Source organism: Pseudorasbora parva, chromosome 18 (assembly GCF_024679245.1).
Source record: "Pseudorasbora parva isolate DD20220531a chromosome 18, ASM2467924v1, whole genome shotgun sequence".
Lineage (NCBI taxonomy): Eukaryota > Metazoa > Chordata > Actinopteri > Cypriniformes > Gobionidae > Pseudorasbora > Pseudorasbora parva.
Genome location: NC_090189.1, coordinates 28,549,278 through 28,564,764, shown reverse-complemented (window position 1 = coordinate 28,564,764; position 15,487 = coordinate 28,549,278). Strand labels below are relative to the sequence as shown.

The following is a 15,487-nucleotide window of genomic DNA, read 5'->3' as shown; positions in this document are numbered from 1 at the left end:
CGTAGATGTGACGGCATACCCGGAAGCTATAAAGGGGAGCCCGGCGCATTGTAGCGTCAATTATCGCGAAGAAGCAAAACGCTCTCAGGCAATATGCGGTGTGGCGACGAGACACAGTGCTTGTTCCCTCTCAGGGAACAAGGGTTATATACATAACCCGAGACGTTCCCTATATCGAGGGAACTTCGCACTGCGTCGAAACGACGAATTGGGGAACGAGTGCCCACTAGGCAACATCAAGCATACGCCTGCCCTATTGTGAGCTGGAGACCAGGCACAATTAGGACTGGAGTACCCTGCCACCGGGGGTCGCAGGGAGGTGTAAGCTGTAAAATCTTATGAACGTGTGCTGAGTAGCCCAACCGGCCGCTTCACAGATGTCCTGCATAGGGACTACGAACAGAAGGGCCGCCGAGGAAGCCATGCCTATGGTCGAGTGGGCTCTCAAGACAATAGGTGAAGGCAGATTGCGCACCTGATATGCCAAAGCTATTGCCTGCACAATCCAATTACTAATAGTAGGGGTTGATGCAGGCAGCCCTTTCTTGGGTGAGCCAAAACACACTAACAGCTGGTCTGATTTCCTCCACTGAGCTGACCTTTCCAGATAAATCCTTAGGGCTGGAACTGGACACAAAAGGAACAATCTCCCTTCTTCCGCCGTCACGTGGGGCGGAGGATGAAATGCCTGAAGAACCAACGATCTGACCATACTGGACAGAACCTTAAGCACATAGCCTGGCCTAGGGTGCAGTATGGCCTTTACTCCTCCCGGGGCAAACTCCAAGCAGGTTGGCGTGATGGCCAAGGTTTGAAGATCTCCCACTCTCCTGAGAGAGGTAAAAGCTAGGAAGAACACCACTTTAAGCATGAAATTTTTAGGTTCTGCTGCCTCTAGTGGTTCGAAGGGGGCCTCGGCCAGGCCTTCGAGAACCACTGCCAGATCCCAAGTTGGAACTCTGGTACGCACTACAGGTCTCATTCTCCGTGTCCCACGAAGGAAATGTACTACCAAATGGTGCCTACCCAAGGGCCCATCACCCAACGGAGTGTGGAAAGCTCCAATAGCTGCCACATACATCTTAAGTGTGGACGGGGTAAGCCCTGCAGAGAAACGATCTTGGAGGAACTCCAATACTGAAGCCACTGGGCAGTTAACTGGGTCCACCTCACGTTCTCTACACCAAGTGACGAAGACATTCCACTTGAGGTTGTACAATCTCCTAGTAGACAGGGCCCTAGAGCTAAGTAGGGTCTCTATAACATCTGCTGGCAATCCCTCCTCTCGGTACCTGGCCCCCTCAGGGGCCAGTCCCAGAGGTTCCAAATTTCGGGGCGGGGGTGAAATATTGTGCCCCCTGCCTGTGACAGGAGGTCCCTTCTCAGAGGGACCTGCCACGGGTGATCCGCCAGCAGAGTTATTATGTCCGAGAACCATACTCGAATCGGCCAACGAGGAGCTACCAGAAGGAGACTGACTCCTTGTTGCCGCACTCTCTCCAGGACCCCTGGGAGTAGAGCGACGGGGGGAAATGCATATAGACGCCGCCTCGGCCACATCTGTACCATGGCGTCCAACCCCAACGGGGCTGGGTGCATGAGGGAGAACCACAGTGGACAGTGGGACGTCTCTCGAGATGCAAACAGATCCACTTCCACTGGGCCGAACCTCCTGACAACCGCCTCCACCACCTCTGGGTGGAGCCGCCATTCCCCGGGCCTCAGCCCTTGTCTCGATAGTATATCTGCCCCCTGATTCTGTATCCCTGGGATATACATTGCCCTGAGGGATAACAGTTTGTCTTGTGACCAGTGGAGAATGAGATGCGCCAGTTTGCATAGTGGGCGCGATCTCAAGCCCCCATGACTGCCATATTGTCTGTACGGACTAGAACATGGTGCCCGCGAAGCTCCGGGAGGAAACTCCTGAGAGCCCTGTAAACCGCCATCATTTTCAGGCAGTTTATGTGCCAGGTCGAATGACGGTCCTCCCATGGACCCCTCGCAAAGCGGCCTTCCATGACCGCGCCCCAGCCAGTAAGGGAGGCATCTGTTGAAACGATTTTCCGGCAACATGATGCTCCCAAGACTGGCCCTAGGGACAGAAACCAAGCTTTCTTCCATAAACCTAGAGCCCGAAGGCATTTGCGCGTGACTCTGATCATACAGAATGGGTTCCCTCTGGGGGAAAACCCCTTGGTCTTCAGCCACCACTGTAACGCCGCATTCACACGGGGCGTAGGCGTTAACGCTTCCCATTTACTTTGAATGGGTGACATCATCCGTTGCCGAACTGAATTGTGGGTTCCGTCGCGGCGCTTCACTCGCGTTGCAAGCGGCAGAAGTTGAAGAATTCTCAACTTTTCAAGCGCCAGCGCAGGCGTCATCCAATCAGATCGCCGTATGCAAATATCCTACAGCAGACGCTAGCCAATTGCGTTCATTACTGCTCCGTGAACCATCCAGACCATAGACCGTTAAAGCTCCTGGACCACTACGTGATATTCTTCCCGCTGTCGGCGCTTTTTCGGGATTTAATGTACTTAACAGCTTCGTGCACCTGTGCAGTGCGCTGACAACAACTACACGGGCAATCGCACTCGCACATACAACCAAAAAAGGCGCTTTTTTGTGGTGTGTTTTGGTCCAAGCGACAAGTTAATGTGATTGGCTGTTGTCACTATGACGATCGCGTCAGCACTCAGCTTCAGCCACGCCCTCCGTCAAGCGTTAACGCCTACGCCCCGTGTGAATGCGGCGTAAGGCCCTCATATGTAGCAGGCCGAACGGAATGATGTTGGACGCTGCTGCTATAATCCCTAACACTATCTGAAAGTGTTTCACAGTGATGCTTTGGCCCAGCTTTATCTTTGAGACTATTGCCAGAATGGTCTTGATTCGTGCGGGGGAAAGTTGCACCCGCATCGAAACCAAATCCCATATTACCCCCAGAAAACTCGTTTTCTGGGCTGCCGTCAACACGCTCTTTTTCGTGTTGAGCCTCAACCCCAAGCGTTGGATATGTGCTAGAACTAGATCTCGGTGTTGAACTGCCATCTCGAACGACTGGGCCAGTATTAGCCAGTTGTCGATATAATTTAGTACCTGGATGCCCTGAAGTCTCAATGGAGCCAGAGCTGTATCCATGCATTTGGTAAATGTGCGAGGGGAAAGAGCTAGACCGAAGGGAAGCACTCGATATTGGTACGCTTCGCCCCTGAAAGCGAACCTTAGAAACTTCCTGTGGCACAGAAGGAAGGAGACATGAAAATAGGTGTCTTTTAAATATTTTGTGACGAACCAGTCCTTGGGCTGGATCTGACTCACGATGGTGGGGATGGTCAACATCTTGAACCTGAATCTCCTCAGAGACCGGTTCAGATACCTCAGATCTAAAATCGTCCGAAGCCCTTTTTTGGAACTATAAAGTACCGGCTGTAGAACCCGGCCTCCTTCCTTCCCGATGGCGCGCGAGGTGGACGGATGCACGCACCTCTTAAACTCAGTATTCGACATCTTTTATTTATATACATATTTTCTCGAATACTAGGTCTCTTTTCTTGTATATATATACTCTTTTTTTGGGACAGACAACAATAAATAGACAGACAATGTTCAAACACACACACAGAGCGTTATGCTGAAGAGCAATAACTGACGCTACAATGCGCCGGGCTCTACGTTTATAGCTTCCGGGTATGCCGTCACATCTACGTCATGACCGAGGACCAATAAGGATTGGACTAGTTTCATTCATACTTCAGACGCGTTCATGCTTAGGGAGTATCCCCCAATTTGTTGTTTCGACGCAGTGCGAAATTCCCTCGATATAGGGAACTGCTGCGCTAATTTCCTGAATGCCTATTAAACTCATAGTACATTCAGTCATGCATAAAGTACACTGCATACTGTGAAATGAGCTTTGAGACTGCAAATATTGGGTCATGAGCAGCTTGCATGTGAAAACAAGAACATTTAAGACGCCTTGACATATGTACATAAGCATGGAAATTAACATACTATTTACTGACTACTAGTCCAGTGGCATAATGAAAATACCGTTACCAAGGTGATAAAAGCACCAAATTTTGCATTGTGTTTCCTTAGGGTCTATAGTGTAATTTTGACCTAGGAGCCCTCGAAAAAAAAAACTTTGTAACATGTCACATTAGAAGAATATCATTATTCAATTAATTATGCTTAAAAAAACTGCAATTTTCAAGATACTGTACAAGATAAAGTATTCAAGTGAATCAAATGAAACTTCAAATTAAGTAAAAATATTATGTTTATTTATGTTTATGAACTTTTACATAACTAAAGAAGGGTTGGGTGATGTTCCCTAAATTGGCAGTTGACAATGTTTACAGTAAAACATAACCCAGCGATGGACGATGATATCGTCGAGATACTATATATCTTAACATAAATACTATTTTCTACTTAAAAACTATGTTGTTATTTTACTAACCCAACTAATGATTCTTCCGCGCATTCCTATAGGTTGCATGTAAGGGGGAAAAAGTTGTAGTTACTCCAATCCGCAGATTAATAAAGACAGATAAAGTGAATATGTTGGTTTATCTGGCCAAAAACATCCCATTTTTCACATGGTCTATGGTGAAATATATTAGTCTTCTTTATGCACTTTTTGCAATGAGTTACTGATACTTTTACAATGAGTATGAGTTTTTATTATTATTATAAATTAGGTGCCTTTCATGGCACTCAAGTTATAAAATCCACAAAAAACAATAAAGACAATACAGCAACAGACGACAACATCATTAAAATCACATAAAAGTTGTCTGAGTGCGTGAAAGAGCAAATATAAGTGCAGAAGTTGATCTTAGAGGGCGGGAAGGTGTAAATGAAGAAAATCAAGATATGCAAATTTTGTAAAACAGGAGTAATATTATCAGAAATGGAAGTTTTGGTAATAATTCGAGCAGCTGCATTTTGCACCAACTGTAATTTATGAAGAGATTTGGAAGGAAACCCATAAAACAAGGCATTACATTAAATGTACACTGTAAAATGTACAAAAGACAAGAGGCTAACAATTTCAAGATCAATATTTATGTAGCCTGTCTGACATGGTATTTTCACAGACTAAGACGTCAAGTCTCTGACAGACTACAGTATTTATTAATAGCATATCGCATTTGTCATATTCCCAATTTAGAGAAATCCCAGCAAAGTTTTTAGGTTAACTATAGAAGAGACTGATTAGTATCTGCCACACTTGCAAAACTCGCAACAGGGGGTGTGGAGAGCCATCTATGCCACCCTCACAGAAGAAGATTTTTCGAGCATCCAGTCGTTGGGGTTTCATTGGCTTTCCCCCTCCAGATTCATTCTGTACGTTAGACTATGACGCTTTCATACGCTTTGAATTGTTAAACTTTAGGTGTCAAGATTTGTGCCAACAAGCAGAATGTGAAGCAAAATTGCTAGCAGTTTTATAATTCCCAAAATAAAATTTAGTTGGAAGATTTTCTGTCAGCCTGAATTGCTTGACTAGCCTAGGAATCTAGACACACCTTAGCAGCAGCAAATCTAAATTGCAGCGAGTGTAGTCTAGCAACTCTCAATAGACTTGAGGGCTGGGAAACTAATCTCTGGTCAGGCCAATCACATCGTGAATAGAGTCGGTGGGTGGGGCTTAACATAATGATGGCAGAGTTGTGTGCTACTTGTAAACAAAGAAGCTGACGAACAGCGGCCTTTCGAATCAGCTTTGACCACGACTCTGGAACACTTGGAGTTAAGCTTTTCTTTGAGGAAAGAACAAAGAACGTCACTGAAGTCATTTTTAAGAAGGGAAGATGTGTTCAGAGTTTTGCCGTCCAGATACGGCAAAAGTTTAATCTGTCAACTAGCTCCTGCTTCACGTTGCTCTGGTTAGTGGTAGCGCTATCCAATTGTGTGCAGAGGGAGTTTAAAAGACAACCGTTTATCCCACCCCTCGGATTGAGCTCTGTCAATGAGTTCCCAGACCCAACATTTTGATGTAGGTCTAGCTTGTCAGGCTATTGCTTAACATTATAGCAAGAAATGATCTATATAGGCATCAGAATTATCACCACTTGTCCCAGGTGTCTGTGAGGGACATCTCAGGGGTTCAGATTTGTCTTTCTGGCAAATAATACATAGAGCCCAGTTCAGCTCCATGTTGAAGTTTCAGAAACTAATGTTATGTAAGCATAAAAGAATGAACGAATCAAGACATTCTGACCTGCAACAATAGGAAACCAAAATGACTGAAAGTACATTTATTGTCACACATAAATAAGATTTAATGTGATTTAATGCAGCCTGACATCAAATTAATGACCAAACCATGAACTAAGTAGAAAGCTATATACATTAGGCTACCTAGTTGAACAGAAAAAGAAAAAAGAAAACCAAGATCTCTCTTAACATTTGAAGCTGCTGTCCTTAACTTTTTTTGTGCTCAAGATTTACAAAAATTATTTAATTACAATGCACAACATGAATCAATTTTCCAAATCTTGTTTTTGTGTTATCCTAAATGATTATGGTACACTTATAATAAGTGTTTATATTGGGACTATTTCAGACCGGTCTGGTAGGATCTGCTGCGGAGGAGCACAGTCCCTGTGTGACTTGCCATAGACATAAACAGAGAGAAGTAGATCCAGCTGCAATGTTCTTCCAAAAGACTCATGCAGTTCTGTTTATTAATTGCTATAGTGCAAATGTCAGGACGCCGGTTTGAACTGTCTTGTCTTGTCATTGTTCGTCTTTTCTGTGCACACGCTTTTGCGTGTGGTGTTTGTGTTCGTTCGCCATGTGCTTCGTCATTAGTGTTGTGTGCTGTGTGCATTGTCAGCTGTCGCCCCGCCCCCTTGTTACCCTGTTAGTTCTTCATTACACTCACGCGCTTCCCTCATTAGACTCCATATATATATTCCCTTCATGTTTTTTGTTCCCTGCCAGATCGTGTTTGTTCTTTGTGTCAGTCACGTCTTGCTCCTCCTATTTAGAAAGTCTAGTTTTTGTCTAGAACGCGGTTTATTTCTTCAGCTTTGTGGCTTAGCCTTCTTTGTGTTTTTGGCTTGTCCTTAAACTTAGCTTTTGGTCTTGGTTTTTTTTATATTATTTTTATTTTATTTTTTCAGCTTGATATTTAAGTATTTTCCTTTTTTCTATAAGAATATATTTCGGATTTTATTTTTCTATTTTTCCCTGTGTCTTCTTTCAGGTCAGGTTTTGTTTTTTCTTCTCTCTCTCTCTCTCTCTCTCTCTCTCTCTCTCTCTCTCTCTCTCTCTCTCTCTCTCTCTCTCTCTCTCTCTCTCTCTCCACTCCACTCCACTCCAGTTCTCCAGTTACTCAGGCTGCTGGGTGGTGTTCACCAACTGCCACCATCAGCTCCTCCGCTGCCTCTTCATTTTCCTGCCAGCCTCTCCTGCCACCTCGGCCTGTCACACACCCAGTCTCATCCTGCGTCCTGGATCTTCGGAACAGGCTTCTCGGGGTTGAGCGTTACTGCTCTATGGACTTATTTCTGCCATTGATTACTCCTGACTCTTCCTCTGTTGTCCCCTCCTGGTTTCTAATAAACATTTTGCCCTGCAAATTGAATCCTTCTCTTTCTGAACCGTGACAGCAAAATGTTACGGGTGCAGTTTTAAACATTTTTGCTGCCTTTTTTAATAATTCCGCCTGTTATACAGGGCTTTTTGAAGGGTTTTTTTTTTAGGTTTAAGGTGTCTTGGTACCCTATTTTACACTTACAATTATGAAGATCTAACTGAAAGTTTTATTTGAGAGGGGGAAAAAAACAATAAACGTTTTTCATTAATATTGTTTTTTAAGTTATTTGACACTAAATTTAAATATTTCAGCTGGGCTCCTAGGCTGAAATCATTCAGCAGGTACTAAGAAGCTTCATGTAAAATTTGATTATTTTATTACCTCAGTAACAGTATTATCTAATATGTTTACTACCCAACTGGACTATACTGAGCAATATACACATTACACTGCCTGCTTAAATGGATAACATGAGAAGTCTAGGGCCAACAACTGTAACAAAGTCACATGACCCCTATAGGCGAGTCAAGTAAAAATAAACACCACAAATATCAGTTGATGTAAGCATACTAGTTCCCTTATCGAGGGAACTTCCCACTGCGTCGAAACGCTTTGGGGATGCTCCCTAAGCATCAGCGAATCTGAAGTCTGAATAAACACTAGTCCAATCCGATTGGTCGTGCGTGATGACGTCATTGTGACGGCGTACCCGGAAGTATAAAAGGGGAGCCGGCGCATAATGGCGTCAGTTATTGCTCTTCAGCATAGCGCTCTCTGTTTGGTCTGTCTATTTACTGTTGTCTGTCCAGTTGCGAGTGTGTGTGTGAAAGATTTATTTAAAAAGTATGGAAGAGAGAAGGAGTGCAGTGTGCATCCGTGTCCCCGTTACATCTCGGGATCGGATACACACCTGTTATGTGTGCAGTGTCTGGGTGTTCAGCACGCTCGGGCGGCTCTCGAGGGAGCCGCCTGTGAACACTGCGAGCGGCTGACACTCAGACTGCTCCGCTCTCGGCTGGCCGTGTTCGATGAGACCGGCCAGCCTCGTGAGCCCCGTGGTTCTGGACCCGCGGTCGCTGAGGCGGCTCGGCGTCGCAGATCATGGGGCTCACAGCGGGACTTGTCAGAGGGTTTCGGGACTGCCGCGGCACTTTCCCAATCCTCCTCTGACAGTTCCGACGACCTTCCTCCCCGTGTGGAAGCATGCTTGGCGGCATCTTCCCCCGGGTTGGAGGGTCCGATGCTTGAGCTGTCTGATTCTGAGGAATTAGATGTGCTCAGCATCGAGGCGGGTGACAATAAAACACCATACACACTGCTTCATTCATAAAATAAGGTGCTCAGGCAGTCCCCGAGGGGGCTGCCTGTAGTAACCCGGTGTTCTCCGTTCCCGTGCGGAAGCCCGCGATGCGGCTCTTCCCCGGGAGGGAGAACCAGATGCTTGAGCGATCTGATTCCGAGGAATTAGATGTGCTCAGCGTCGACGGAGTGAAGCAAACGAGAGCTCGCCACCTCATAATGCAGGCTCGATCTCGCGTTGCCGAGGCAGCGCGTGCATTAAGGGTCTGCAACAGAAGTGAACACACGCTATATGTGTACATGTGATACTGTTTAGCGAGGCTCGCAGTCAGCTCCTGAGGGTGCTGGCTGTGGTCGTTGAGAAATGTCTCGTAGCGTACAGAAATGTGCGTTTTCGAGTGTTTCAGCCTCGCGCCTGTGGTCTTTCATCTCGAGGGATGAAAGCCAAATATGTTGGGAACGATTCGAATCTCGCGTTGCTGAGGCAGCGTGTAGATGACGAGTAGTTGAATACATATTTAAACAGTATGGTCTGGTGATTAGGGCTGCATTTAATTCTGAGGAATTTAAATTAAACATTATCTGACTTTGAGGAGTTAGATATGTCTATTCAGCCTATTATTCAGCATGTTCACGTGATGGGTGATTATTGTGGCATTTATTTCTGAGGAATTAAATGGGATTTATCTAACTTTGAGGAGTTAGATTATTAGCCTATCATCCCAGTTGTGTTCACTATTTGGTGTTTTTGGTGGCATTTAATTCTGTGCAATTAAATGGGATTTATCTGACTTTGAGGAGTTAGGTATTTCAGCCTATCATCCAAATTGTGTTCGCTTGTATATTTATTGCTCCCGGGGAGCGTTCGAGATCGCCTCCTCTGTGGAGTCTTCTGGAAGTCGATGCTGCGATCCGCCGTCTACGACGCTCGGGCCACATTGGCTTCCAGCGAACGCATGCTGCTCTAGCCGCCTCTAGAAAGACTGCAGCTGGGCAGCAAACGCGTTCGCACACCGAAAATCCTCCCCGACTAAGCCCTGCCGGGTGGCCGCTTCAGGGGGTCGGGCTTGAGTACCAGAGACCAGCCTTGAGAGGCTGGTTCCCCTAGTAGAATATATCAGCGCATAGTCATTATGCTCCTGAATATATCTGCTTGGGCCCTGTGTACCATGGGCAAAGGGTGCAGACTGCAGTTCAGTGTTCCAATACCGAAGTCATCGGTGTGGTCTGAGTGGTGGTGTGCCCAGCCCAGTGGCCTGCTGGCCAGCCCCCTCTCCAGAGGAGCGATCGAGGTCGCCTCCTCTGTGGAGTTTTCTGGAAGTCGATGCTGCGATCCGCCGTCTATGACGCTCGGGCCACATTGACTTCCTGCGAACACATGCTACTCTAGCCGCCTCTAGGGAGACCTCGGCTGGGCAGCGAACGTGTTCGCACACCGAAAATCCTCCCCGACTAAGCCCTGCCGGGTGGCCGCTTCAGGGGGTCGGGCAGGAGGTTTGGTGGGTACCAGAGACCAGCCTTGAGAGGCTGGTTCCCCTAGTAGAATATCTCGGCGCATGGTTATGCTCCCGAATATATCTGCTGGGGCCCTGTGTACCTTGGGCAAAGGGTAGAGACTGCAGTTCAGCGTTCCACCACCGGGGTTCATCGGTGTGGCCTGAATAGTGGTGTGCCCAGCCCAGTGGCAGGTAGGGAACAGGAAGTGTGCTCCCTGAGGGTAAAGGAGGCTATATTGTGTATCCCTCCGCCAGACAGGGAGTCCGGCTTTACGGTCGCTACTTCATGGTTCCCAAAGAGGATGGAAGGGTGCGTCTATTATTAAATCGGAGGTACTTGAACCGTTCTCTGAGGAGATTCAGGTTCAAGATGCTCACTTTCCCATCGTGAGTCAGATCCAGTTCGAGGACTGGTTCGTCATGATGTATCTAAAGACGCATATTTCATATCTCCATTCTTCCTGCCCACAGGAGGCCTGAGGTTCGCTTTCGGGGGCGAGGCGTACCAATATCGGGTTCTTCCCTTCGGCCTCACTGTTAAGCACACCACTGTGAAGCACTTTCAGAGAGTGCTGGGGCACATGAGACCCCTCCAGTGGTGGTTTTCCCCCAGAGGGAATCCCTTTCGTATGATCAGGGTAACGCGCAGATGCCTTCGTTCCCTAGTCATATGGAAGAAACCTTGGTTTCTGTCCCAGGGGCCAGTGTTGGGAGCGTCCTGTTGCCGGAAATCCGTTTCAACAGACGCCTCCCTCACTGGTTGGGGCGCGGTCATGGACGGCCGCTTTGCGAGGGGCCCGTGGGAGGGCCGTCATTCCTCCTGGCACATAAATTGCCTGGAGATGATGGCTGTCTACAAAGCTCTTAGGAGCTTTTTTCCGGACCTCCGCGGCCAACATGTCCTGGTGCGGACAGACAATAGGGCTGTCATAGCGTACCTCAATCGCCAGGGAGGGTTAAGGTCGCGCCCTCTGTGCAGACTGGCGCATTTTATCCTCCTGTGGTCCCAGGGGAAACTGTTGTCCATCAGGGCAATGTACGTCCCGGGGGTTCAAAATCAGGGAGCAGACATCCTGTCGAGGCAGGGGCTGAGGCCCGGGGAGTGGCGGCTCCACCCCGAGGTGGTGGAGGCCATGTGCGAGAGGTTCGGCCCAGTGGAAGTGGATCTGTTTGCGTCTCGAGAGACGTCCCACTGTCCACTGTGGTTCTCCCTCACGCATCCAGCCCCGCTGGGGTTGGATGCCATGGTGCAGACGTGGCCGAGGCTGCGTCTGTACGCATTTCCCCCGATTGCTGTGCTCCCGGGAGACCTGGAGAGGGTCCGTTGGCAGGGGATCAGTCTACTTCTGGTAGCGCCCCGTTGGCCGACTCGAGTTTGGTTCTCAGATATCATAGCCCTGCTGGCAGGTCATCCATGGCAGATTCCTCTGAGGAGGGATCTCCTGTCTCAGGCGGCGGGTACGATATTCCACCCCCGGCCAGAGATCTGGAACCTTTGGGTCTGGCCCCTGAGGGGGCCAGGTACCTAGAGGCTGGTCTGTCGGCAGAGGTGGTAGAGACCTTACTCAGTTCCAGGGCTCCGTCTACAAGGAGACTGTACAGCCTCAAGTGGAATGTGTTTTCCACTTGGTGTAGGGGGCGTGAGGTGGACCCAGTTAACTGCCCAGTGGCTTCAGTTCTGGAGTTCCTCCAAGATCGCTTCTCTGCGGGCCTAACCCCGTCCACACTCAAGGTGTACGTGGCTGCCATTGCGGCTTTCCACACTCCTCTGGGTGATGGGCCTCTGGGTAGGCACCAGTTGGTTGTACAGTTCCTCCGTGGGGCTCGGAGGATGAGGCCTGTGGCTCAGTCCACAGTTCCAACCTGGGATCTGGCAGTGGTTCTCGAGGGGCTGGCTGAGGCCCCCTTCGAGCCATTGGAGTCAGCAGAACCGAAAAATCTGACCCTCAAGGTGGCTTTTTTCCTCGCCATTACCTCTCTGAGGAGAGTGGGAGATCTCCAGGCCTTGGCAGTAACGCCGACTTGCCTGGAGTTTGCCCCGGGTGGAGTGAAGGCCATCTTACACCCTAGGCCAGGCTACGTGCCTAAGGTCCCATCGAGGGTGGTCAGGTCTTTGGTTCTGCAGGCATTTCATCCTCCGCCTCACGTGACGGCGGAAGAGGGGAGACTTCACCTACTCTGCCCGGTCAGGGCACTCAGGGTGTATCGAAGTCTGCACAGTGGAGGAGATCACAACAACTGTTGGTGTGTTTCGGCTCACCCAAGAAGGGGTTGCCTGCGTCTACTCAGAGAATCAGTAATTGGATTGTCCAGGCGATAACCATGGCTTATCAGGTGCGCAGTTTGCCTTCACCTGTAGCCGTGAGGGCACATTCCACCAGAGGTATGGCCTCTTCGGTGGCACTCCTTTCTGGGGTCCCCTTGCAGGATATCTGCGAGGCGGCAGGGTGGGCTACCCCACACACTTTTATCAGGTTTTACAGCCTGGATCTCCCTGCGACGCCTGGCGTGAGGGTGCTCCAACCCTAGTTGTGCCCGGTTTCCGGCTTCACACTAGGACAGGCGCTACCCTCGGTGTGGCCTAGTGGGTACTCGTTCCCCAAAGCGTTTCGACGCAGTGGGAAGTTCCCTCGATAAGGGAACGGCTCGGGTTATGTATATAACCCTTGTTCCCTGAGAGGGAACGAGCACTGCGTCGTTCCGCCACACCTCGGCACGCCTGGAGCGCATGCTTCAGAGCAAAGAACTGCCGCCATTATGCGCCGGCTCCCCTTTTATACTTCCGGGTACGCCGTCACAATGACGTCATCACGCACGACCAATCGGATTGGACTAGTGTTTATTCAGACTTCAGATTCGCTGATGCTTAGGGAGCATCCCCAAAGCGTTTCGACGCAGTGCTCGTTCCCTCTCAGGGAACAAGGGTTATATACATAACCCGAGCCGTTTTCCCTTGTTGGGTGATGACATCATCAAAGAAACCTTTTCAAGCCACATACAGTATTAAAAGGCAAGGACAGATCAAGGTTTCTTAAAAAAATCAAGTATATTTGATACTGAATACTACTGGTCAACTTGACAACTTGTCATCTGTGAAGCAATAGTTAAATTTTGTTAAATAGTGGTATTACATACTGTAACTTAAGTGACTTTTAATAAGTGAATTTGATTTTTCAAATTACTTGTGGTGTTAAATACAGTTCAGAATGATTGTATGGCTTCAAATACAAAACAATTAGTGCAGACTGTAAAAAACTGATCAGACACCAAACAAAGTTTATTATGCATAAAATATGCATCATAACAACGAGGAAGCATTGTCATGTCTGATACTATCTGTAACCTATTATTCTTTTGCAGGTTTTAAGTAGAGAAGCCAATGGACAACTTGACAGTCACAAACAGTGTTCTCCTCATGGAAGGATTGAAAGTTACACCTCAGTCTTCCTATCCTGTTTTCATCCTGCTTCTCTTGGTTTATGTCTTTATAATGGGATGTAACATTGGACTTATAATCCTGATCTCAACTGAAAAGAATCTGAATCACCCAATGCATTTTCTGTTCTGTAACTTGCCTGTCAATGATATAATTGGAACCTCTGTCCTTTTGCCACGCTTACTGCAGAACATTTTAAGGGAACCCTCAGAGCGCTACATGACATATGTGGAGTGTGTTGTTCAAGCATTTGTTGTACACATATTTGCAACAGTAAGCCACACTGCTATAATGATCATGGCCTATGACAGGTATGTGGCTATATGTAATCCATTGCGATACACAGCGATAATGACCAATTAAATGGTGGTTAAACTATCAGCATCAGCGTGGGGACTATCAGTACTTGGAGTGTCTGTTCTGATAGGACTCACTGTACGCCTGTCTCGTTGCAGATCTAAAATTGAAAACCCTTTCTGTGACAATGCCTCACTGTTTAAACTGTCCTGTGAAGAAAGTGTGGTTATTAATAATTTTTTATGGAGTATTTTCTACTGTGGTTATCTTTACGTTTTCACTTGGGTCTGTATTCATAACATATGGAAAGATTGTGGCGGTATGCAAAAGTAGGAAAAACAAATCACTCAACAGTAAAGCCATAAAAACATGTGGCACACACATAGCTGCATATATAATAATGTTTGTTTCTTGTGCCATCATGATTTTTCTCCATCGTTTTCCTGAATACTCCGACAGCAGGAAACTAGCTGGTATAATGTTCCATATTGTTCCACCAGGACTAAATACTTTAGTATATGGTTTACAAACCAAAGAGATAAGACAAAAGACTGTTAAACTTTGCTGTAGAAAGCAAGTTAATGTAAAGTGATTATTTTTCTTATGGGAAAAATGGCTTTCATAAGTAACTTCCTGAGGTCTATTTGGATCTAGTTTGGTCTACTCATAAATAATACTATTTTCTTTCTAACTGATTAACATTAAACAAATATATAATAATTAAATGAATAATAATTAACCCAGGACATCTGGTTAGTTTAACTGATGTACTTTAACATGTGTTTTTCTATTTTCATCCCAAATAAATATATTATGAACTGTAAAAAGTAATTTCTCATTCACAGATATTTAAAAATTGTACTGTAATGTCAAATGCTGTCTCAGAACATTATATTTGCAAAAACAATGTTTTATCTATTCTAACCATCTTTGTCACTCTTTAGTTTTTAAAAATTTTAAACCTGCAGGTTTCTCTAAGAGATAAATAAAATGTGTAATGTTGATATGTATTTACCAAGCTATGTTTAATTTTGTTCAAACTTATGTCTAAAAGAAAAGTCTCACTAGAACCTTTGTTAAATCACTAATCACACACATAGGTTATCAGATCATTCAGGATCTTTAGTAACCAATTCACAAATAAAATTCATAATTTCTCCTCAAATGAATCACACATGGCACGGGTAGCACTTTATTTTACTATCCTGTTTCGCATGAACATATATGTACTCATTGTTTAATTGACATAAACTGAACCAACCCATAAGACTCAACATAACCCATGCATTTCCCTTAAACTAAACTGTAAGTACAAATCTGATTCCAAAAAAGTTGGGACTGTACACAGTTTGAATAAAAAGGAATAATTTACAAATCTCATAAACTTTTATTTTATTC

At 46.4% G+C, this 15,487-nt stretch overlaps 1 pseudogene; it reads left to right on the top strand.

Moving 5' to 3' along the window:
* The first annotated feature begins 4,684 nt into the window (after nucleotides 1-4,684).
* Nucleotides 4,685-14,681, top strand: LOC137046242 (olfactory receptor 5B17-like; annotated as a pseudogene).
* Nucleotides 14,682-15,487: the final 806 nt, after the last annotated feature.